Consider the following 25901-nt stretch of genomic DNA (forward strand, 5'->3'; position numbering starts at 1 on the left):
TGATGCAGGGGGTGTGGCTAGGACACTCAGGGGCTTCTTCCGGCAGGTTGCACACACGCCACCAGCTTTCTATGTGCCTGATTGGTAGCCACAGGGCATGGCAAGCAGGGTAACTGCCCCAGGCCCCATTCTTTTAACCCCCATTAGAATTAACTGGAAGGGGGCCCTGGTAGAATTAACTAAGGATGGCCCTGGTAGCCATGCCTTTTCAAGGAGCCTGAATATCCCTTAAATGAAAAATTAATATTAGATATTGATACATCAACTAAAGGGCTGACATCCAAGCTGTATGTTATTCTGATGGAGTATAAGATCTTACCATGGAATGGATTAAAATCAGTTTGGGAAAATGACTTACAAATGGTCATTGATGAAGGGGATTGGAATAGGATTTGATTTTCTAAGCCCATGTTTTCATCCCCTGCACAAGTTAGAGAAAATTATCTTTAAAATAATTTATAGATAGTACATTACTCCTATGAAATTGGCCTCTATTACTAAAAATAAGACTATGCTCTGTTGGAACAACTGCAATGAGAGCACATATTTTCATCTATTGTGGATGTGCCCAAGAATTAGAATGTTTTGGGACTTGGTATTTGAAGAAATTAGTAAAATCATTAATCAGGAAATTAAAACAGATCCTTAGCTAGCAATGTTGGAAATATTTACTGAAGATAATAAAGGTGAATGGTACAATAAGCTTTGGTTTATAGCTATGGCAGAGAAATTAACCCATTTGTTGCATCTTCGAACAGGACAATCAAAACCATATTCTTTCTTTGTGATCTGGCAAGATTTATTTATTTTTATTAATCAAATGAATTATGGTAATGTATTGTCTGCTTGGTATATTCAGATACAGAAAGATGTGTCTTATTTATAAAATGCTCAGATTTGTTTGGGTTAACATTTTAGATTAGTAACATCTATAATAATAACTAAGACCTGATCTTTAGGAAACTAAAGTATAGGAGTTATGCATTCTGTGATCTGCGATATTATATTATGTAATGTTCTGCCTTTGATATTAAAAAAAGAAAAGAAAATCCATACTAAATGTCAATATACCTTGTTTATGCAGAACTTTGAACCTGGAATGAGAAGTAGAGTCAAATGCCTTAAATCATTCCCATTATGAAGTGTGGCTGCTGTTTGTTTGGATTTGCAAATTGCTTGTCTGTCCAACATTAAGATAGTTTCAAAACATTAACTTTTCTGATTCTGTTGACTTCCAGAGCAACAAAATTCTAGGTTTGAAAATTGCACGAAGTGGAGTTGTGTGTCCTATCTAAATTCTATATCCCTCCACCCTGCAGACGGTATGCTGTTTTGAAGTGGCAGGAGCCACCAGCTCTGGTTTTGTTGGAGATGAAAATTGAGCATTGCAGCTGTAAGGTAGCAGCAGCAGCAGTAGATGGTGTGAAATGGGTTTCACACACTGCTCCATTACCAGTGGGGTGGCCATGTATGATTCAGCCTGTGTTAAGTCAAGAAAGGCAAAAGCCATGCCAGCCATCACCTCTTACAAACCCTAAAGTACCCCTTTTGACTGCCACTGCTTTGCTGAAAATAACACATTTAGTCATTTGTCATAATTATAAGAAGCCCAATGACATGGAATGCAGGCCCGCCTTTTAATGCTGCCAAGACTGTTATAATACAGCCAGCAGGAGATTGCTGCTGTGAGCAAATCACAACTGTGGTGCCAGTTAAATTCCAGCCGAAAGGTCATACGTGACCTTGGTGAGCAGTTCATCGCAAATGATTGATCTGCCAGCAACAAAACTAATAATTACACAGCTCTTCATTTCCATTCATCTTGGTAACATGAAATTTATCCCAGTGTGAAGGATCCAGGCCATGTAGGAGTAAATTGGTGAACCATAAACCCACTAAAACCCCACAGGTGCAGCTCCAATCTTGTTTTCTCCCCATGTTTATTTTACTCTCTGTGGGTATTTCCTCCAAATCTACCAAGATGCTGAATTCATTTTACATGTTTTGTCTTAAGCTTTCTACCACCTTCAGGAAATGCATCTCTTAATCCGGTACACTCTTCTTGGCCTGTGTTGTCGATCCCTTATGATTGGGTTTGTTGATATTTGCATCACGTCAATGTATGCACAAAATGGCTTTTACATTACAAGGAAGACTATGGCCTATGTTACAGGATAACAGAATTCACAAATGTAAGTAAAATCTCTCTCATGTTTGCAGGAGAATGTATCTGACGTATATAATTCTCACAGGACCGCTGATATTTGATGTAAACCTCAGTAGGAAAATATTTGCCCTGTATTTGCATCAGTTATATCAGAGAGTAAAACAGTTTCAGTGCAATGGGAAATTAAACAATCCAACAGACAGATCAATGTGTGTTTTCAGGACTCCATTCCAATTCACTTGGGACAGCTGTATACACCCTCAAAAGCTTGTTGAAGCAACAAGACAAAAATTGTCTGCACAAAAATATTTCCCATTTGTTTAATCAAAGGGACACAGAAGCTTTTTGTTTTCAAAGGAAATACCACAGATAGCACAGAACGAGAGAAAGAACCAATCTAAATGTCTCCATAAGCCCGTCACAGCTTACAAGAACCCTTTCTGAAGATACTGAAAGTTTGAACATCAAAGAACATCAATTGTTTTAATTGTTTTAATGTTTTTAGAATATTGTTTTGTTTTTGTTTTTTTAATTAAATTGTGTTTTAAATTTCTTGTTTGTGTTTTTAACTAATGGTTTACCTTTGTTTTTATTTGGTTGTAAACCACCCAGAGACTAAGTTTTGGGCAGTATAAAAATATGTCATATAAATAGATAGATAGATAGATAGATAGAGTAAAAACTTGGATTAATCAAAGAATGACTAATCAAAGACCAGTGCTTTTCTCCACCCCCACCCCCCCCACCACTTATACATTATCCCACTTTTCATGTTTCTGGGGACTACCTTTGAGGACAGTAACTGGAATAAGTGGCTGTCAGGGATTCCCTGTTGGGCTGCGGGCCACTGCGAGGGATTGGGCCGATACTTGGGAGCCTATCCTCCCAGTGCGGCCGGTGTCAATCCCTCTCGGCCCTGGAGCCCTGGATGCGACTGCTTCCCCCAGCAGGGGAGTGTCTGCTTGGCCCCCACAAGATAGCAGCACACCATTGCTTGAAGACGGTGAGTTGTCACAGAGTCAGGGACAACTCTTGTGAGATCTTGGGCCAAAGTCTCACAAAGTGGTGAGGTCTCGTGAGACTTGCCCCAGCTGCCAAGGGCTATATAAACCAGGACTGGCTAGTGATGCTGCTGGGAGAAGGAGCTTTGGGACTCCCTTGGAGAACTGGAGACAGCACTGAGGCAGTCTACAAAAGAAACAGATAGCTGGAATATCGCTCCCCTAGTGACTGTAATTCTGAGGCCACTTGGAGCCCTCTACACAGGCACACATGGAAACTTACAGTGGCCCACTGCTTGATTCCCCACTGTTTGTTGGTTGTAGGGGTGTGTGAGCCAGCTCATTTGAGCCGGGCTCGACTTGGGATCAAATCAAACCGGGCTTGGCTGGTCCAAGTTCAAACCGAACCAAGCCAGTTCAGAGCTCTACTGATAAAAGGGAATCTGGTGAGGATTCTTTTTTACCAGTAAAGGGCCAGGAAGGGGGGCTTTCCTAAACTTAGAGGGGGCAGGAGGGGAGTGATTGAGTACTTACAAGTTCCATCAGTGGCTGCAGGGTGTGTGTGTGTGTGGTTCCCCCCACCCCAGCCGGCTGCTCCTAGAGTAGCCTGGGCTCCTAGCTTCCTAGTTCAGGCCTCTGCAGACATGCAGGGTCCATTTTAATCACTAAAATGTGCATGCATAGAGGCCTGAACTGGGAGGTTGGCAGCCTGGGCTGCTCTGGGGGAGGCCAGCGAGGGTGGGGAGAGCTGAGACTGGTACGTACTAAATCACTTCCCTACCACCCCCTCTAGGCTTAGGGAAGCCCACCTGCCTGCACCTTTACTAGGTTTAGGAAAGCCAAACCCCTGCCTGAGCCTTTACTGTCCCTTCACTGAATCCCCCTTTATCAGTTTGAACTGGTTTGACCAGTTCACTAGTTTTGTGCACATCCCTAGTTGGTTGCTCTTACCACATTATATCAAAGTCTGCTCTGGTTCCCTATAATGTGATTCTGATATCTGAAACTAAACTACCCCTAAACATGATCAAGTGGTTGCTTCTTCTTCTGTATATCATGGAAGATTGCTTAAAATAGAGGTGGGGAAACTTGACCCTCCAGCTGTTGCTGAACTAAACTCCTGTCATCCCTCACTATTGGCCACTGTGGTGGGGATGATGGGAGTTGTAGTTCAACAGCAGCTGGGGTGCCAAGGTTGCGTCCTGGAAAAAAGTTCTTTTCAACATAATGAACCCACCTAGGATTTACAACCATCCCTGAAGGCTCTTCTTTGGGATCTCCTGTCTTCTGATGTGAGGTGGGTGATAGGTGAAGAAAGGGCCTCTCTTCTCTATTGCAGTACTTCAGTTCTGGAAGGGTCATTGCAGGGATGTTTGTCCATGTTGTACTATCATCAGGCCAAGATCTTTCAGTCACCATATCTTAAGAATGACATTGTAGAACTGAACAAAGTGTAGAAGAGGGCAACCAAGATGATCAGGGGCCTGGAGCACCTTCCTTATGAGGCAAAGCTAAAGCATCTGGGGATTTTTAGTTTGGAAAAGAGGCGACTATGGGGAGACATAATAGAAGCGTATAAAGTTATGCACGGAGTAGAGAGAATGAAGAGATAATTCTCTCTCTCTCTCTCACTAGAACCAGGGTTCATTCCATGAAACTGTTGGCCAGGAACTTTAGGACCAACTAAAGGAAGAACTTTCCCACAAAGCACATGCTTAATCTATCTGTCACAGGATGTGGTAATGGCCACTAGCTAGGAAGGCTTTAAAAGGAGCTTGGACAAATTCATGGAGGTTAGGTCTATCAATGGCTACTAGTTTGGTGCCTATAGGCCACCTCCAGCCTCAGAAGCAAGACGCCTGAATACCAGTTACAGGGGAGCAACAGCAGGTGAGAGGATATGCCCTCATCTCTTGCCTGTAGGCTTCTCAGAGGCATCTGGTGGGCCAGTGTGAGGAACAGGATGCTGGACTAGATAGGCCTTGGGCCTGATCCAGCAGGGCGGTTCTTGTTCTTATGTTTATTTTCAGGTCCCTTTTAAGTTTAATGTTTTTGATGATTATTATTGGTTGACATCTTCCATAGCACTATGAGGGGAGAAGCAGGGCTCCACCCTCTCAGAGCAGCAAACCTGTAACCAGCCTCAAAAAAATTTGGGGGGCGGATTGCAGAAGTCGGGGGGGCAGGTTACAAAATGTTCAGTGAAAACAGTCAGTGAGGCTGGGGAGGAATGATGATTTTTTGGTGTGGCAGGTACACACCATGCCACCAGCTGGTTACAGGCCTGCAGAGCAGTGGGAGAATAGCTGCACTGGAGCCTTGCTCTGCAACCTAGCACAGGCAGAGGGGGAGTGAGACGTAATTGTAGCTTCTTTCTCTCTCTCCAAAACCAATTTTTGCTGTCAGTAATGTCCCTGAGGGTCATGCTTCTCCCTCCGCCCATGCTGGGCTGAGGAGCAAGGCTTTAGTGCAAATATACTCCACTGAGAGGCTGAACTCCTTCTTGAGGCTGAAGGATGGGGAAATGCCTTCTACTGGTGTATGCTGCACTGGGTTTGGGAGCTGTATGTGCTCCCAATTTTGGGTTGTGAGGAAGCAAGGTAAAATGAAAACCTGGGTAGAAGTAATTGTGTGATAGCAAGGTAGGAGGAAAACCTGGGGTAGCTTTTCCTTCTTGCTTCCACATAATCACTTCAGGATCTCCTCTTACATTGCTTCAGCACACCTGAAAATTGGGAAGATACACAGCTCCCAAACCCTGGTAGAACACAGTTTCTGATTGTGTGAATGACCTCAGTGAGTTCCGTGGAACATATTCATATAAATATGCCATGATTTGTGGCCATAGGCAGTTTCTGGGAATGTTTAACAAGGAGGTCACTCACACAATCGAAAACTGTGTTCTACCTGGGTTTGGGAACTGTGTGTACTCCCAATTTTTGATTGTATAGAAGCAAGGTTAGAGGAAAACCTGGGTAGAAGTGATTGTGTGGAAGCAAGGTTAGAGGAAAACCTGGGTAGCTTTTTCTCCTACCTTGCTTCCACACAATCACTTCTACCCAGGTTTTCCTCTAAACTTGCTTCCACACAGTCAAAAATTGGGAGTACACACAGTTCCCAAACCTGGGTAGGACACAGTTTTCGATTGTGTGAATGACCTCAAGTAGTTGGAGAAAGCACTCCAAATGGCAGTAAAAGTAGGAAAGCCATGGTAGCACTGGGACTGGAATAATATAGAGCAGGACAAATGGTGACTTTGGAACAGTTTTGCTAAATGTGTCGAAGGATTTTGTCTGTTTTCAGGTTATTTCTTTTTTATCCTTTCATTGCATCAATTTTATCTACAGCAATCAAGCTGTCTTTTAATTCAGGAAAAAGAGCTGGTGTTCTTAAGTTACTGCTTAGCTGTGGAGGAACCCAACCCATGGCAGATGTTGCTTCCCTTAAGCACTATCCATAAGGTATTAAACCACCCACTTTATGTTGTAATAATATTAATAGTCTTAGAGGAGCCAGGAGATTCAGAGTTAAACCCGACACTCTGCAGCTAAGTCTTCACATTGTGTCTAGGTACAGCATTGCAACACTGAATAATCAGGAGCCCTGAAAAGAGGAAGGGAGGGTGGAGGGGTGCTCATACCATATGTGCCATAATACCTAAGCACAGCAGGGTGAGATAAGGACAGTACTTTAGTCTTAACTCTGAATTTCCTGGGATTTTGTCAGTCTAAGGCAGATCCTTAATGTCTTCCCATAGATTGCATTCTAGGTGTTTGGTACTTGGCTGATTAAAAGAATAAAAGAACACTTGCTCATGAGAGAATGAAATTGGCTTTCATAAATTAACTGCTTGGTAAGTACTGCACAATTTGAGAAGTCAGGTGAATAGTTTTAAAGCAGATCCCTTGCAAGGGAATGGTGTAACCACAACATTTTTTTTTAATCAATGGCTACTAGTCGGAGGGCTTTAGGCCACCTCCAACCTCAAAGGCAGGATGCCTCTGAGTACCAGTTGCAGGAGAGTAACAGCAGGAGGGAGGGCATGCCCTCAACTCCTGTCTGTAGGCTTCCAGTGGCATCTGGTGGGCCACTGTGTGAAACAGGATGCTGGACTAAATAGGCCTTGGGCCTGATCTAGCAGGTCTGTTCTTATGTTCTTAATATGCTATTGGTTTTTAAAATCTCAATGGTGACAACGGAGCATTTGGTTTCCTATTATATCTTGCCTTCTATGGGTCTTGAAGGTACAGTAGTTGAGAAGCTTTTTCCCCATATGAAATCTGATAAATCATATCCAGCCTACAGATTCCTTGTATATGTTTGTGTGTGAGAGAGAATGAGGAGAATCAGATTTCTGATGTACACACAAAGCTCTTTGGTTTGCAAGAGCCTCCCCATTTTTTAAGCAGAGGAGAAGCTCTATGTATATTGTACTTTGCATCTGTGGAGATGTCTCGTCTGCTAAAAGCAATGGAGAAGCCTTTCTTTGCTGCATGTCAATTTGTGCATTGTAAGACTCATGGATTGAATGCCCACCTGTTTTTGAAAATGTTTTCAGTGAGTCTAAAATTCTCACAGTCCAAAACAATGCAATACATTTGTCACATCTGAGTGCATCAATAGGACACTGTTATATTCCACACAACCAAACAGTGGCTGACATCCAGACTAGTGTCGCGCAAGTGCAACAGGAGAAATCGTGTGCACTGAAGAAATTTGTGGAGTTGCACCAAATTGTGGTTCTTGATGATGTTGTACAACTGCCCAGAGACATAAGTTTTGGTTGGTATACAAGTGTGTTAAATAAACAAACAAACTATAGGACACACACAAGGTTGTGCAACTTGTTGTGCAATATATTGAGCAACCTGTTGTGCACCCTGTTTGCAATATGTTAATACCGTCTGTTAGTGCCATAATTAGCATGGAGCAGATTAGATATTCCTTTATTTGTGCAATATCCTTGCACAAGTGCAATAACATTACACTAGTACAACACTAGTCTAGATGTAGATCACTGACTCATAAGACTCTCTACAGATGTGAGTTAGTGGGGGGCGGGGTTGTCTACCTTAGGGATCCTGCAGACCCCTGAGGGAGAGCTCTCTGCAGGCAATGCAATGGTTTCAACTCTATCCTTGAAGTTGAAGGTTCAGACTTTCAATCAAGTAACAAGAATCTACAGCTCCATCATTCAGCAACTATCCAAGGCCCCTCTTTCCTTCATAAGCACTTGACAGAGAAGACAAACAGTGCACACAGCAATGCTAGAGTTACCCAGCAATGCTAGAAAGCTAGATTCCAAGCCAGGGCTTTGCCCCTTAATATTCCTGCTAATCCTTAGCTAAGGGTTGGGGATTGAACACAGACAACAACCCATTTTTCTATTTAGGTGTTCAGTACAGCCCAGGTCTTTGGAGAAGCAACAACATTTCCCCTGCAAGTTTGTACTGGGAGCTGTCCCAGGTCCTGCACAATCTGACTCTATACAAGCTGCCTGCAACTTTACTTATGGCTTTCTCCCTGTTGAGCAACTGATGCTCCAGGTCAGTCTCCTCCAGGTCCTTTTTGGCTCACCTCCTGACCAAGGAGGGTCCTCTAGAACTCACTTGTCCAAAACTGGGCAGGTGAGGTGAGATGATGATGATATTTACACAAAGTCTACTAGATGTTACCGGTATTGACTGGATTTCGTACTTTATCAGGCCTTTATTTATTTATTTATTTATTTACACAGTCAGACAGGTGTTATTGACTGGTTTGTTTTATCCAGACATCGAGTCCTTATTTTTCCATTTTTCTGGTCAGTTCTTGGCTTATTCTTTCTTGTAGGCCTGCTTTGTTTCATTGCTGTTGAGTAGTTTCTCATTATTGACCATTTGAAGTGCATCTTCTTCAATGTCCTTTATATATTCTTCAAGGCCTCTTTTCTCCTCTTCTACTGTTTGATGGACTTGCAGCATTCCTCTTCCACCTGAGATGCGAGGGAGGTATAGCCTATCGACATCACTGCGGGGGGGCAGAGCATGATTGATGGTCATGATTTTCCTGGTCTTACGATCTAGCGTCTCTAGCTCTGCCTGGGTCCAGTCTATTATTCCTGCAGTGTATCTGATAACAGGTATAGCCCAGGTGTTTATGGCTTGTATGGTGTTCCCACCATTGAGTTTGGACTTGAGGATTTTTCTAACTCTCCTGATGTATTCACTTCTTCCTGATGTATTCACTTCCAATTTTTCTTTTAACTTCAGTGTGTGCGATGTTATCAGCCTGTAGAATGCCCAAGTATTTGTAATGTTCTTTCTCTTCCAGGTTCTTGATGTTGCTTCCATTGGGCAGTTCTATTCCTTCTGTTTTTCTTATTTTTCCTCTGTTCATTATTAATGCAGCATTAATATCATTTCTTGTTTACACAGTTACTGACTGGTTTGTCAATAATCTCCCACCACCTCCAACAACTGCCCTGAAGGAGGTAAGTATTTATTTGAAAATTAAATAATATGTCCTCTAACGCCCCCCCCTTCCACTGAACCAAACTAGGGAGGGGGGTCCTAGGGGGTGCCAGACCAAACTGGCCCAGTCCAGTTCAGGTCCAGTCCAGACTCAAACCGGACTGGACCAGCCGGTTCTGTGCATACCCCTAGCATCTGGTGGGCTACTGTGTGAAACATGATGCTGGACTAGGTGGGCCTTGATCCTGAACCAGCAGGGCTGTTTTTATATTCTTGCCTGATTGCACTAAGACCTATCTTATTACCATCCCCTAGATATGTGTAAAGCAGGCATAAGCAGGCCTCTGTGCCTAAAGAGAAATTGAGTGGCAGAAAGTGGGGGTAGGGAAGGGTTCATTCCAGTGCTAGAGAAGACTTCCTTCCCCACTCTTGCCCCAACATTGGCAAATACTAGGCCTGAAAATATATGCTGCCTTGAAATAACCTTGGTTTCAGAGAGTAGCTTAGAGGTGCAATCACACAGGTGACTAGGACTGGGAATGTGGCCTGTCCCTTTGCTACCTTGTCTTTGGCAACTGAAAAGATGATAGAAGGATTGGGGTTCTAGTTCAGGCTCCGTGACAAGCTCCCCCTTGTGCCCACTCAGAAAAATTTCTTTTAGCAGTTATTGCTCTTTTGCTACTTACAGGAGCAGGGAGATTTCGGCTGGGCTGATGCACACTCTGTGGTGCATCCTCTCCAGTTCAGTTTCACTGCCAAGAATTTTTTCTATGTCTAGGAAAAAAGTTACCTCTTGGACACCAAAAAGGAGCACAAGGTATTGGGTGCAGAGTGCAAAAGTAAGAAGGGGAAGGGACCAAAAGTGTCTTCTGCCTCCTTCCTCTTCACTTCAATCAATCCCACAGCCCACCACTGAATTATTTATGGGCCCCTACTTATGGCTATATATTACTGATCTAGGATCTTCAGTGTACATGATTCTTTACAGGTAATATAAAAAATGACAGGTCCATGCCTTGAGAAACAGGAGGAGAAAGGACAAAGGTTGTGGAGGAAGGGGTAAAAATGCTATATTGTAAAATTATGGACATGTACACACAGATATGTTACTGGTGGTAACCAGGATACAGGGAGTGTTGTTCTTTCCCTCTCTCATAATGACTGAGGTGCCAAAGGACCTAGTTCTTAAGAATCATTTGGAAAAGAGAGACAAGCAATCTTTGAATTAAGTATTGCACTGGGAAATGATATTTATTATATATTAACAATGTATTTCAGTAGATTATATCTTATATAGTAAATGTGACAACAGAAATAAAATATATAATGCCAGTCAAAAGTAGTGATGGGTAAATTCCCCTCACCTCAATTCAAAATTTGCCACAGGAATTAGGAGCTGACCTGTAGAACATTCAGAAAGAACCTACTCTTTTCTGAGAGTTCTCTGCTGGCTTGTAATGTGGGTGTGTGGAGGAACAAAGCCTAGACCTCTTTTTTAAAAAAATAAGCCCTTATAAATAAATTATTATTGCATTGATATTCCCAAAACCTCATCATTATTGTAAATAGATTGTGATTAAAAAATGCTTGCAAAGGCCCTGTGTTGGAGAAAAGTTAGCAGGGTCAAAAGTTAATGAATCAAGTAAGATTCAGTTAAGGATGATGCAATGTACTGAGGTAATTTTGGAGGGAAAGGGCTTTGATTTCACTGGTTGCATTTTGTAAAACGGAGGGAACTTAAATTGTACTGATTGGGTTGTTTGAAAAATGGTTACCGTAGAGAAAAATTGTGTGTGCAGTTGGAGATCAGCAGCCAGAAAGCTGAACTGAGTCTAGTCCAAGTGGAGAAGGTGAGGGCAGTCCAAGCTGGAGAATTGCTAGCCCAGGCTGAGAGAATCCGTGTTATGGCTGTAGCTGAAACCACAGAAGGCTGTAGCTGAAACCACAGAAGGGGATTTCCACTATGATGTTTCACAGCAATTAATGAGAGTTTCTGAGAAAGTAAGCGGTTTTTATTTATTTATTTATTATTATTATTAATTTTTTACATTTATATCCCGCTCTTCCTCCAAGGAGCCCAGAGCGGTCTACTAGATACTTGAGTTTCTCCTCACAACAACCCTGTGAAGTAGGTTAGGCTGAGAGAGAAGTGACTGGTCCAGAGTTACCCAGCTAGTATCATGGCTGAATGGGGATTTGAACTTGGGTCTGGCTTTGGACACCTAGTCTGCTGAACACTGACTGTGTATTCAAAACAACTTGTTTTACATTCCACAGCAGGGAAGAACTATTGCCTCCTGATTTGGGATATAGCCAAGAATTATGAACTGGACACATTTGTATTCTGAACCATCATCAGTGCAAAGCAGTGCAATCAAGAATCTGAATCATAGAACAGTAAGTGTAGATCATCATGCTTATCAGGAATCTGGATCATAGAATAGTAAAGGTAGATCAGCAACTCTCCCCCTAGTCCTATGAGGCATCACCCAAATAATAAAAGCCCATCAGCCTTCACAGAACAACAAGCACAGATAGGTAAAGTCACACTGGATTATCTTGGAAATAAACTGAGATTTATTTATTTATTTATTTATTTATTTATTTATTTATTTAAGGAAAATATGTCAGTTTATTTTTGAGTCAAATCTGAATTCACCCCTAAACCTTCTGAATGTTTCTCTGTTTGTTGTTGTTGTTGTTGTTGTTTTTAAAAATCCTTGTATGTAAAAAGTTGACATATCAGGGAGTGCTACTCTGGAACTTGTGGACTGGTAGGCTATTGTGGGAAACAGGATGCTGGATTAGATAGGCTTTGAGTCTGATGCAGCAAGCCTATTCTTATGTTTTTAACTCCTTTTCCTGGCATCCAGTTTTCTTTTATCTAAGACTATATTCATATAGAGGAACATTCAGTTAGGTGAGCCCCTACATGCAATCTGAAACACTACAGACCAGCCACCAGTTTACCAGCTCAGTGAGAACTAGACCTCCAATAACTTGTCTACCTTTGGCCAGAATGTTGCCACAGACCTGGGTGGGGGTGGGGGGAGAGTCATTCCAAGCAGAAAACTCATGTACTCTACCTCTCAGAACATTCTGAAGCACTTTGGACACTTGTACATTTGGACACTTGTACTTCAAACATAAAGGTAAAGTGTGCCGTCAGGTTGATTTAGACTCCTGGCGCCCACAGAGCCCTGTGGTTGTCTTTGGTAGAATACAGGAGGGGTTTACCATTGCCTCCTCCCGCACAGTATGAGATGATGCCTTTCAGCATCTTCCTATATCGCTGCTGCCTGATATAGTACCAGCGGGGATTCGAACAGGCAACCTTCTGCTTGTTAGTCAAGTAACCATTAAACTGAGAAGGAAGCCCTATCAGCTGCAGTATATTTTGTATCCAAGAATCAGAGGCGAATAGTATGGGTGGGGCTGGGGTGTGTGGAGGATAAGCCACAAATCTTCCTGCCCTGTTGCAGCATTAACCCCAGGTGCATAGGCGGGTGCACCTTTTACATTGGGGATTTCAGTCCTCAGCATAGCATATGACAAGCCTGTGCACCAGTGGATAACTCTGTGGCAGGGCAAGGTGAGGGACGCAGCTGGGGTGAGAAGTGTGAGGATGAGCCACAGGCCATTCTCTGACCCTCCAGACCCTCCCCCCCACTCTCCATACTGGTCGGCACTGCCAAGAATACCACTGATTGTCGCTTCTGGTTGTCATAGTCTGCTATGATGTTGTCTAGTTTTTTGTCCATTTATAGCAACATTATTTTTGCTGTAATTTTGTCTAGTTTTTCTAGGTTGATTAACCTTTTCCAAGCTAAAGGTCCATTTCTGGGGATGTTGGCTTGTTTTGCTTTAATGGTAATAACAATGAAGCTTTCTATAGATCTCTTTTAAAATGAGCACAAAAACAATGAACCAAATTCTAAGTCCCACAAGGAATTTTTGTGGTAAAAAGTTGGAACACACCCTTCCTAAACAATCCTCAGTAAAAAATACAAGTCCACTTCTTGAGAGAAAAGCTCATTAAAAACTAGCAGATCTCAGTGGTTTTATTGCAAACCAATCAACCTGAACCTGTAAAGGAGTCTGACCTCACCCAGATTCATGGGTCTTCTATTTTTGACTTTACCTGCTGGTGATAGGAATTGATTTCAAAGGCTCTAAAATTAGCTCTGTACATCAAAGAATTGTTATAACATGTCTCAGTAACATTGCAGTTTTACAGGTTTTTCTGTTCAGCGTGTGTTCTTTAATTGAAAAAGTGTATCCCTCAAATCCAGAAATTGGTGACTGAGTTAACTCTCCAATGGAAAGATCACTAGAAAATTGACTTCCATGGGAGAGGTTGTTTCCATGGGATGCAGGCAGAAACTTGAAGGTAGTTCTCATAAAGTTAACAAGGTCACTTTGAGTGAGTCTTGGTATAATTTAAATGATTGTGTGAGACAAGGTGGCTTCACCTTGCACAACGTCCACATGCAGAGAAGTATACCATATCTAGTTTAAGAAACATTTCCAGACACAATGGCAGAAAAATCAGATCTGCAGCTACTTTTGTGGTGCTATAGATATGTTTTACTAGAGAGAGGTACACATGTTTCTTGACGTTCATTTTTCTATGTGGTGGGTAGCACTTCACCAAACAAAAGAAGTTCAGAGTGGCTCATGCAAAGGCGCCCCCCCCATATAGCGTATATGCTTTGTTTTTGTAAATCATATGCAATACATGAATTCTTGCAGACTTTTTCAAACATGCCCCTTATAATTCCAAAAAGAAGTATTGTGCAGCCTGTTCCTATACAGAGTTTAGACATGCTTAATCCCACTGAAATCAATAGACTTAGAGGCACCTAACTTGGCATAATATTACGGTTGCAAATAAATTAGTGCGCACAATAAAGCAGTCTAGTTTATAAAAGACAGTGGCTATGGTGTTTTTCGTATCTGCGTAAGCATTAAATCCAGAACCATTAACATGTTCTCTTCATATTTCATAAGATCAGCAAGGCTTGTTGGACATTTTATTTCTGGAAGCATAGGGCAGAAGGTATCATTTGAGCATGTGAGACTCCAGAAGGAAGGTACGTTTTCTGCCTTGCTTTCTGTCTTTAGCACCTTTTAAGCCTGGTTTCCTCACACTTCCACTTTTTCTGCTCTAAAGCTGGAAGAAACTGTGAGGTGGTAAAAAGAGTTTGTACTCATAAAGCTTTGATGGCACAGCCATCTGGCTTGGAACCCTCATAAAGGAAGCCCCACAGAGGTTAGGAAGGTCATTGACTGCACAGGCCAGGGGACTAAAGGGAGTCCAATCACTTTTCAGACTGGAGCCTGACTTCTGGATGCTCAAATCCAAGTTGTAGACAATCTCCAAGGAGACAGTATCCAAAGAAGCTGTTGATAAACATCACTTCTTCTCCTGATTATGCCTGGAGTTTATAAATGTATGAAACCATGAAGAAAATATCTCCCACACCCAGCCCCTCCAGAATCTCATTGTTTAAGCTCTCCTGCTTTCCTGGTGCTCAGCTCATTAATGAGTGACCTGAAGGCAGGGAAACCCCACCTCCCAGCCCTGAAACCACTTTTGTATAATGGATCCTTGCTGTTTAGAGACTATAAAAATAAACAGGCCTAGTTCACTTTTTGAGTGAAAAAATTCTCTAACAAACAGATGAGATGAGATGGTTTGAGTGGTTTCAGCCAGCAGATAGTATGTCTGTACACACACGTACACACACACACACACTTGATTGGTTTCAGCCAGCAGACACACACAGAGAGTATATATATACAGACTAGTATTGTACATTATGCTTCCACATATTAGAAATGGGCAGAAGAGAAGACCTCTGCAATTGCAGATTTCCCTTCCAATAGAGAAGTGTCTAGGCTTCATTAGTCTTACAATGGTAACAAAGGAAGATGTGTCCTAAAAAGTGCCATCCTTCATCGGAGAGGGCAGTTCCTGACACATTAGGGATCTGTATGCTCAATTAACCACCGGCAGGCTCATTTTTTCTGTTTCTCTCTTCCTTTCCCCTCCTCCTCGGTCCATCTTCTTTCTGTCACAGAAACCTTGAGCATTTGCCACTGATAGCTCTGACTGCATGCAAACATTCAATTACTAGATGACGTGATGATCAAATGTAAACCTATTTCTCACTTTTATCTAGTTTGTGACATACGATAATCAAATAACCTAATTCCTGTGCTTTCCCCCTGTGAATAGGTCCCTCTCCCACCTTCCCCAAATAGTGAACGCCCCTGCTGTACCAAAGTCACAGCTTCTAAATGCAACCCACAATTAAATGCAACTTTAGTATCAAGTGTAGTACCACCTATCCGTTAGTGCTTTTTGCAAGGACGAAGCAGCAAAATAGCCAGGAAAAGTGAGCAGTTAGAACAGAAATAGTAGCATATTGGAATGTCAAGCTAATACTCTAAATGTTTAATCCCTCCCCCCCCCCACCCCGTACCTATTAAAGTATTAACTGCATAGTAGTCCTGATTAAGTGTGTCTGTACATTATGTTAATTGCTGGCTTGTGATTGGATGACCTGATTAATGGTAAATGGTACACAGTTTAGTAGTGGAAACCTTTGACAAGTCTCATCCTCTGTATGAAAAAGCAAGGGAGAAAGAAGAATACTCTAGTCTAAACTTATGAGCAGAGGCAACGGGAAAAGGGAAGGAAAGTTTCCCCCCCAAAATGAAATATATTTTATTTGCAGTTGCAGCTTACATGACTGCAGCTTACACGACAGCACTCAAGCACTAATTAAACACAAAGGGAAGACAGAGTGAAGTGAAACAAAAAGATTTGTAAAAAAATAATTCAGATGCTGACCTTCTTGGCTTTTCTCTAGGGATGTGCACGAACCTGTTTGGAGGCCCTTTTACAGATCTCCAAACAGGTTTGAATGACTGGTGGTTTGGGCAGTTCGAAGGTGGGGGGGATACCTTTAAGGGCAGGAGAGGGTGCCCTTACCTCTCCCGCCGCATTTCCCCCACCAGCGCTACACTTTAAAAGGGTCCGGCGTGGCAGCAGCATACCTCCCTGCCGTGCCGTTGCCTTGTTGGACCAAAAGTGACAGGAAGTACCCGATGCGCACGTGCTTGTTGGGCGGTCGCATGCGCACATCATGCTTGCTTGTGCACACACACCCGATGTGTGCATGTGCATCAGGTACTTCCTGTCACTTCCGGTCTGATGAGGCAACGGGGTGGCAGGAAGGTATGCTGCTGCCTCGCCAGACTTTTTTTAAGTGTTGCGCCGGTGGGAGAAATGTGGTGGGGGAGGTAAAGGCACCCTCCTCCACCCTTAAAGGTATGCTCCCGTCTTCGAGCTGCCCCCGCTGGTTCAAAGCACATCCTTACTTTACTCTATTGTATCCTAAACTAGTACCGTATGTAAGAAAATAACTGCACTTGACACAGAAAAATAGGGTTATCCTGCATGATGGAGACAATGGTCCTCTTACCTGGATATAATTATCATTAATGTAAAGATCATTTATTTTCCTCATATGCATGTATGATTCTAAACATGTTAAGTTAGGACTACATTTTAATTCCTTGGGACTGATTTCAAAATAAGTTTGGTGTTAGGGCTTTTCCTGGTATATACTTATAAGAAATTGGTACAATCATAAATTTGCATGTGCAAATTAATGTGAGAATGAGATTTCCAAGAAGAAGAAGGTCAGTGAAGGGACTTGGAATGAGTCTCACTTTCTCTCTAAGCAAACGTGGAGCTCCCACTCCAGTTTTTACTGGATCTTGAACTCGGCACCTGATGGACACTGTCCCAAAACTCTGTCAAAGGATGGAGTTACAAATGGACTTGTAAGACCTGCAAAAAGTCACTTGAATATCCATAGGCCAGAGCAGATCACTAAGAAGGCCCAAGTAAATCTTCTAGGTGAGGTTTGTGCTTAGTTTTGAGAAACAGTGGGATTCTGCTTGGTGCTGTTTGCTATCATTGAGTCATCTCCGTCTCTCCTTTGCCTTGCCCTGTCCCCTGGGCTTCACCTCAGCTGACTTTTCAAGTATGACAGCAAAAGGCAAATCTTCCCCATTCATACATCACATCTATAGATAGTGGCTGACATCCAGACCAACACAGGACTAGTGTAAAACTGTTGCACAATCTAGTTCCCATAAATTAGGAGCTTGCATTCCAGGCTAGTGCTGTGCTGATGCAACAGGCTGTGCTTGTGCAAACCATGGTATTGTTGGAATTTACTGTGTAAGTTCTTTGCATTGTCTCTCTTCTTCTCCAAGACATAATTACCTTCCCTGAAAATAAGACAGTGTCTCATATTAATTTTAGCCCCCCAAAATGCACTAGGGCAATTAGCGGTACATCAGAAATTACTGCTAGGTCTTACTTTCGGGGTAGGTCTTACTTTCGGGGAAACGGGGTATATGTGTCTGTGTTAAGTCCTTGGGGTGGAGTGTAGTCCGTCTTCAATTCTGTTGATCGGTTGTTCAGTCGGTTTTGCTCCCCGCCTTTAACAAAAGTGACTGTTAGCTAGTATTGAGATATAATAAATAATTAAGATGTTGTTTCTGCAACTAAAGTTAAGCCTCTTGTTTAATTCCTTATAAATCAAGGAATCTCTCTGCAACAGGCATGCCTCCTGCTGTGAAAATGTGTCCTCTGTCCATATACAATGCTGGAAATGATACAAAGCTATCTGCTATCCTTGTTTCACAAGCAGACCAAGATGAGAGCACAAGATATGTGCAACTTTGAGTATTCACTCAGCTACATCTCTTTGCATCTCTTTGCTCATTGCTCTAGTGCAGCATAAGTCTGGTTGTCGGCCAGTTTTCATGTACTAAAGAGAACATAAGAATGCACTTTCCCCCCTTTTCAAATGAAATCTGACAAGAAGTTCTAAGGAATTAGAATGAGAGTGGAATTTTATTTTTATTTATTTATTTATTTATTTTTATTGAAGACGCTTCTATACCGCCCAAAACTCACATCTATGGACGGTTTACAACAAACAAACAAAAAGCTAAAACATTAGTTAAAATAAATGACAACAAAAAACTTAAAACAGTGGTTAAAACAAAATAAATGACATAGTAAAAGTTTAAACATTAAAATTTAAAATTTTCAAAACAACATTTTAAAATGATGCTAAAACTGTTAAAACAATATTTAATTAAAAGCCTGGGTGAATAGGTGCATCTTTAAAGACTTTTTAAAAGTTGTCAGAGATGGGGAGGCTCTAATTTCAGCAGGGAGCAGATTCCAAAGCTCTGGGGCAGCAGCAGAGAAGGCCCGTCCCCAAGTAGTTATTGCCATAACCTGAGTGTCATGGCTTAGCTGGCTAAAGGGCCTGTCTTGTAAATAGGATGTTCTGGATTTGACTTCCAGTGGTGCCCCGATTCTGTTCCTTCTGTCCGGTCTGGACTGCCTGACAAGGTTTTACGAAGGGGCTTTAGCTTGGGACTATAGGGTAGAGCATATGCTCTACTGTAAGAAGAGCTAGTCTTGTGGTAGCAAGCATGAATTGTCCCCTTTGCTAAGCAGGGTCCACCCTAGTTTGCATTTGAATGGGAGCACGGTAAGAGATTCCCCTTAGGGAATGGGGCCACTCTGGGAAGAGCATCTGCATCCATGCATGTAGAAGGTCCAAGTTCCCTCCCTGGCATCTCCAAGATAGGGCTGAGAGAGAGTCTTGCCTGCAGCCTTGGAGCAGCCTCTGCCAGTCTGTGTAGACCAGGGTTTCATAACCTTGGGCCCCCAGATGTTGTTGGACTACAACTCTCAGAATCCCCAGCCACAAAGGCCATGTCTGGGGATTCTGGGAGTTGTAGTCCAACAACGTATGGGGGCCCAAGGTTAAGAAACCCTGGTGTAGACAATACTGAACTAGATGGACCAATGGTCTGATTTGTTATAAGGCAGCTTCCTATGTTTCATTCAAAAGTTCCCAGCTTCAGTCTCCAGCATGTCCAAGTAAGGCTATCTGAAATCCTAGAAGGTGCTGCCAATCAGTGTACACAATATAAATTTAGATAGACCCGAGATCTGACTTGCTTTAAGGCTACTTGCTGCATCTAAAACATAATTTTCTACTACCTGTTCTCTGTCATGCTCTGTCTACACATTATCTATTGATTCTATCTTCTCTGAAAGGATGAATGATTTTCTATTTGGACAATACAGAAAGTTTTTGGAGAAATTTTGGCGAAATATTGCAATGTCATAATAAAACAGATATCTTCCTTCATTGCTCTTCTGCCTTCTTGTCATTTCTTGTTGCCCACTTACAATGGCTGGCAACACTTTATGAATAGCCTACCATCGGTATACATAGTTCAAAGTTTTTTCAGTGACCAGTATATATGAAGCGTCTTATCAATTCTGTTATTCCTTACTCAGTAACCATATGTTTGGGGCCTGTTGAATGGCTTTCTAGTGGAAGTGAGTACTTATTTAATGCACGTTTAGGGGATTAAACCTCTGGTCTATAAAATACTGAATGGGCTTCCTTGTGCTATTTCAATGAGTTACTCAGGAGAGGTCAATTTATTCATTGTGGGTCAAATCAACACAGGGGCTGCATTAGCTTCTGCTGACACAGATTCTTCTTCAGTTAAAACCCACTCTCTGTACGCAGGTGTCATGCCCACTGCTGGGGACAGCCAGGAGCAGGCCAGTAGAGTCTAAAAACTGAAATACATTTATTTATTTGTAGAATGCATATGCTGCCTTTTGGTATAAAAACAGGCACAAGGTAGCTTACAACAACAAATTACCATTAAAAACATGTATAAAAACAAACAATAAAATATACCATACCTAACTGCAGGAACTCAAGAGCAAATAAATGCTTAACTAAACAGAGAATAGCCTGTTTTCCAAAAGCCTGGTGAAACCACAAGAAACCCAGAGCCAAAAGGATCAGTACAGCTCATAAGTGTAACTTATGTACTCCTGCTAAATGAACAAAAAGGCACCCTTTAGAGTGGTGATTCTCTACTGTTTACCAGGAGGAAAGCAACTGTCCCTCTCTGGTCCCAACACAGCATCCTTCCAGTGGTTGTTGCTGGTGTCTGCCTGACACTATTCTTAGATTGTGAACCCTTTAGGGACAGTGAACCATCTTCTTCTTATTTTTTTTATGTAAACCATTTTGATAACTTGTTGAAAAGCAGTATATTGACTGGGATTGCTGGACACTTCCTTCATAGACCTTGCAGAAATCGTGGAGTCCAAGAATGCAGGAGATCTTGTTCGCAAAGAACCCATTAAAAGTGTCACAGCAGAATGACACCGGGGACTGATTTGAAGTAGAAGGAGCAGAAACAAAACTCTTCACAACCTGGGATAGCTCTTCTGAGTGCGAACCTGCAGTCGCAATGCGCGCAGACCAAAATCTCTTTTTCGCTGAATGCACCACCATTGCATAAGTCTTCAAATGGGTGACATGCTGTATCCTGTCAGATTCAAACTGAGTTCTCCTCCACTTGCGCTCTAGTCACCTACCCAACCGCTTCAGCCCCCGCAACTCCTCAGTATACCAAGGGGCCATTTTTGAAGCAGGTCGGAATGAATGCTTTGGAGCAATCATGTCTAACGCCCTGATGAGTTCTCTGTTCCAGGTTCCCACCAGGGCATCGACAGACTCACTGGCCGCACCAACATCAAAATCTTCCAAGGCCTTTTGAACTCCTACTGGGTTAAATATCTTACAGTGCTCACATGTAGTCTCCCATTCAAATGCAAACCAGGGTGGGCCCTGCTTAGCAAAGGGGAGAATTCATGCTTGCTACCACAAGACCTCTCCTCACATGTGCCCCATGCTGCCCCCCCGCCGATGTCTATGCCCCTGGGAGCGAGCACTCCTTTAACTTGGCTACCGAGATTGTGTGTCTCCTCAGGCTACAAGCCCAGAGTGCCCATCCGGTGGGGGAATTCCTCAATGCACCGCGCTCAGCATGCATCGTCCCAGCCTGAAGAGATCCACATTGCTTGGTGCAGTGTGAATCATCTGGGAGTGCGGACTGCGCTCCCAGCAACATTTCCGCTACTGTCTGGGGTGAAGGAACTGGAGAGAAAGTTGTATGGAACAGCCTTCTCCCCACCGCGTGGTCATGTAAATATCCTTACTGCCTGTCTCTGATCTAGGAGGACCATGCCATTAGCTCTTCCTGCTTGACTCCATAATATGTTCCCAGAATGCTTTAGGATCACAGCACAGGAAAGAAGGGAGTGTGTGTGTAAGTGTGAATTGGCTTTACTTCAGAACCTTATTTGTGCAAGTTTTATTATGTTTGCTTGTAAAATCTGTCTTCATTCCCTAACATGTTATGCTTGTCCATGTGTTTTAACCACGTGTACTCAGTCTTGTGTAATTTCCTGTACTAAAGTCAGGCTTTCTCACAAAGCCTCTAGACTTTGCATCTTGTTCATAGCCTTCCATTCCTCCAGTGTAGATGCTGATATAGTGGCTGAGTTACAACAGTAAAAGCAACTTCACATTTGGGCCCTTACAAAACTCTTAGCCAAGACATTTTAAAAGTGGGTCCTGGAGGTATGGAAACATTCCAGCTATTCGTGCCCCTGGCATTGATGCACTCTATGGCTTACTGATCCAGGTCTCAGGGCTCATCTGCAGAAGCAAATATTGTGCTCAGGGAGAATTTCTCCCTGTGTTCTGGAACCTTGAGCAATGTAGGGGGAAGGTCTGCCGAGAAGCACGGACTCCAGGAAGAGTAGGGGCCATGGCCACAGAATGCGTTCACACCAGGTGGCAGTACTAATGGCATACTCTCATAACCCTCCATACCTGGGCACACTGTTTCCACCTTAAGAATATCTGAAATGGGCTTCTGTGACATATGTAATATGCTTCCCATATTATGGGCCTGTCCAGATGAATAAAGCCCAGCATATTGTTTTTAACATGTTTGCTTTTAAACGGTGTTTGTTGTATTGTACTTGTGCAATGCCCAGAGCCATTGGATAGGGCAGTATAGAAGTGAAAACAAACAAACAAACAAACATTAGATGTAACAGGTGGCTGTATTTTACACTTATAAACAGAAAGGGATCGTGAGAGCCTGAAATGAGAAAAATGTAAAAATAGCTATACACAAATCAGTAAATATATGGGTTGGATCCAAATGTGCCCTTCTGTATACATAAGGGTGGTTGTTCCAGTGGCAGAGTGTTCCTTGAGGAAAGTGACCTCCTAATCCAGATAAGTTCTTTCATTAAACAAGCTATTGCACCAGACATTTCCCCAGCTCCCAAACCTTTCAATGGTCCCCTGGAGCTCACATGTTATAGCCTATATCTCCTTTATTCACCATGTTTATCATAAGGTGAGGTGAGGTGATGGCCTCAGGTGGCACCTGCACCATGAGATGGTGAGTGATGGCCTCTTGCCCCATCTCCCATCACCTGCAAGTGTTGCCTCACCTGCCTGTTGCTCTCTACCTGATGCCTCACTGCTCCACCTTTAAAGGAACCCCAGCATGGTAAGGCAGAGCTGCAAGATAGGGAAATGTGTCTCAGGTAGGGGAGAGGTGTGGCCCCTCCCCCTGCTGCTGTCATCATGAGATGTAGGAAGCAGTATCTTGGCCTCTCCTTGAGCAGTACCAGTGCTCGAGTTGGCACATGTTGCAGCACAATTCCTGACACTCAAAATCTGGGAAGGGCTTTGGGGGGGGGGCAAATCTTCACATGATTCCAGTTGCATTTGCAGCTTCATATTTCTTATTTTTCATCTCTTGGGAGAGGAGGAAATACAATGGGTCGATTCCTAATCTTCCATGCTGAACTGCTCCATGGCTAGAAATGCCTTCTATTTACATGTTCATGAAAGGAATCCTTAGATAAATGTGCTCTCCTTCCATGAACAGTGAGGGCTTCTGGCCACAGAAAGCCATAGCATGAGAGGCTAGGATCCAATACAAAGTATGTTAAAATATATAACCTTTCTGTTTTACCTTCACTGTACAGTGCAGAACCACTGAGTATATTATATAGGCATTGACAGTCCATATTTAATACTGCATGACATTGAACATCTAACTGGTGCAAGATACACTAATTCTCATGTCACTGTCATACAGTGGATAGCTGATTGACTACACACTGCATTCATGCTACAAATTAGTCATACATTATGAAAATGTCTATAGTGATTGATGAAAGCATTTCAGAAAGAGCCATTTCTTTTGAGAACAGTTTTCTGAGGATCAAATCCAATGAGATGCAAAAGCCTTTAATATTTGGGTTTTCTGACAATAGGTATAACACTTTGTGACCTTGCTTCTTGTCAGATAAAAGTACAAGAAGTGATATTTTGCATTGTGAGTTTTTGAGGATCAAATTGATTTATGTCAAAGAAAACAAGCATGCGACTTAACTTTATGTGCTTCTGACAAGTCTCTGCTTCTGGTTAGAGACGTTAAGCTGTAATTTCGTCAGAAATGTGTGGCAAAAAACAGGGCCTTGTTTTGGAGCATGCCACTCTCTTCATTAAAACGTTTAGAAAGCAAAAGAACATGTTTATCACTAGGCCTCTGCCTCCATTATCTGACCTTGGCCGATTCCAGACTCCTTATTGAAATTAACTGGATTGTTTCTTAGCCCTCATCTCAGCAGAACCTTGTCAGTGCAGTACAACCATTTTAACAGCAGCTTTATACCTACGAGCTTCATAAGAACATATTTAAATTCCCTTTGCTCCCACAGATTTCTCCAATGTATGTTTTCTCACAAACGGATCTATTTATTTATTTAACATATTTAGATATTGCCTAAAAATGCATCTCCCTTAGATTGTAGTGTTCATCTAGTGCTGCTGTTACTGCTACTACTATTTATATACCACTTTCCAACAAAAAGGTTCTCAAATCAGTTTACATAAAGGAAGAAGAAGGTTACCTGCCCCCAAAGGACTCACAGTCTAAAAAGAAACACAAGGTAGACACCAGCAACAGCCACTGGAGGGATACTGTGCTGGGGATGGATCTAAATATTCAAGTCTTTCAAACACCTTTTGGCACACAGTTTAAATGCTACACTGATTTATGCATTCAAAATCAGCCCCACCTAATTTGTTCAGAGTCACTCATATAGGGTTGTCATATTCCAAATCAAGCACACTAGTGGTCACATTGTCTCCATGTTGCTTTGGGCTTGCTACTGGCATCTACCTTAAAATTTGGAGAAGGAACACAGGCAGCTTCTTTCTACAGCATCATTTTCCCATGCAAATATTTGTTTATGCTTTCTTCTCAGACAACAGCAAAGATGTAGCAAGCTGCTATGGCCTCTGGGCTTTGTTGCTCCCACAGTACGTGAGTGCATATGTATCAATTAATGTTCAACAAGCAATTCCAAGTGGAGGAGGGCGGGGTTCCTTGTTTTCCTCCCAAGTCTTGATTCAGATATGGGGGGCGGGGATGGGCCCTCCCTCCCTTAGAAGGAGCAGCTTTGTTAGAAGAAAATGGAAAGTTCTCAGTCAGCTGAAGTAAGGTTTAGGCTGCTGTCTTGTGCACACCTATTTCAGAGCATATCCTATTGATTCCAATGGGGCTTCATTGGTTTTGTAAGCAGTGGCGCTCTTACCCCTGGACTTTGGGGCCGAAGTCAAAGGCCTCCACATGCCCTGGGGGCCCCCAAGACTGCCCCAGGTAGTGTGGTAGCTGCTGGCCTGCACTGCGCTGGACAGTGAATGTGATTATGACCTGTGTCAGGTGTTTTAGAGACAGAGGAGGGAGTAAGGAAAGAAAAATGTGAGATGGGAATATGTTAAGTCGCATGTTGAAATGTTTCTGCTAATGCATATTTGTATAAATATACCCACGTGTTAAAAATACTGTGTTTGTCATAGTGTGTGTGTATGTGTATAAGGGGATGATGCTTATTTTGCAGTGGGAGAGGGGCCTCCAGTGCTTTTGGGGGGGGGGGTAGTCAAAAGGCCTTTAGGTCCAGGCTCCAAAATTACCTAAGTGCATCTCTTTTTGTAAGACTTACCCTCAATGAAGTATGGATAGGACTGTAGCCTTAGCACCCTTTCTAACTTACTGTAAAGTGTGTCGTCAAGTCGATTTCGACTCCTGGCACCCACAAAGCCCTGTGGTTTTCATTTGGTAGACTACAGGAGGGGTTTACCATTGCCTCCTCCCACACAGCATGAGATGATGCCTTTCAGCATCTTCCTATATCGTTGCTGCCCAATATAGGTGTTTCCCATAGTCTGGGAAACATACCAGTGGGGATTCAAACCG

The 25901-nt window shown here is 42.7% G+C and overlaps 1 long non-coding RNA gene across 2 annotated transcripts; it reads left to right on the forward strand.

The window, feature by feature from the left end:
- The first annotated feature begins 552 nt into the window (after positions 1 to 552).
- On the forward strand, positions 553 to 25052 carry LOC128323296 (uncharacterized). 2 transcript variants are annotated; one of them, XR_008306192.1, is made up of 6 exons: positions 553 to 2192; positions 6516 to 6629; positions 9585 to 9640; positions 11401 to 11621; positions 11898 to 12017; positions 24910 to 25052. It is a non-coding gene; the product is annotated as an uncharacterized LOC128323296 (long non-coding RNA). The 2 variants fall into 2 exon arrangements; XR_008306191.1 differs by lacking the exon at positions 24910 to 25052 and having other exon boundaries at positions 11898 to 12054.
- The last annotated feature ends 849 nt before the right edge of the window (positions 25053 to 25901 follow it).

The sequence above is a fragment of the Hemicordylus capensis genome, chromosome 4 (assembly GCF_027244095.1).
Source record: "Hemicordylus capensis ecotype Gifberg chromosome 4, rHemCap1.1.pri, whole genome shotgun sequence".
NCBI classification, from domain to species: domain Eukaryota; kingdom Metazoa; phylum Chordata; class Lepidosauria; order Squamata; family Cordylidae; genus Hemicordylus; species Hemicordylus capensis.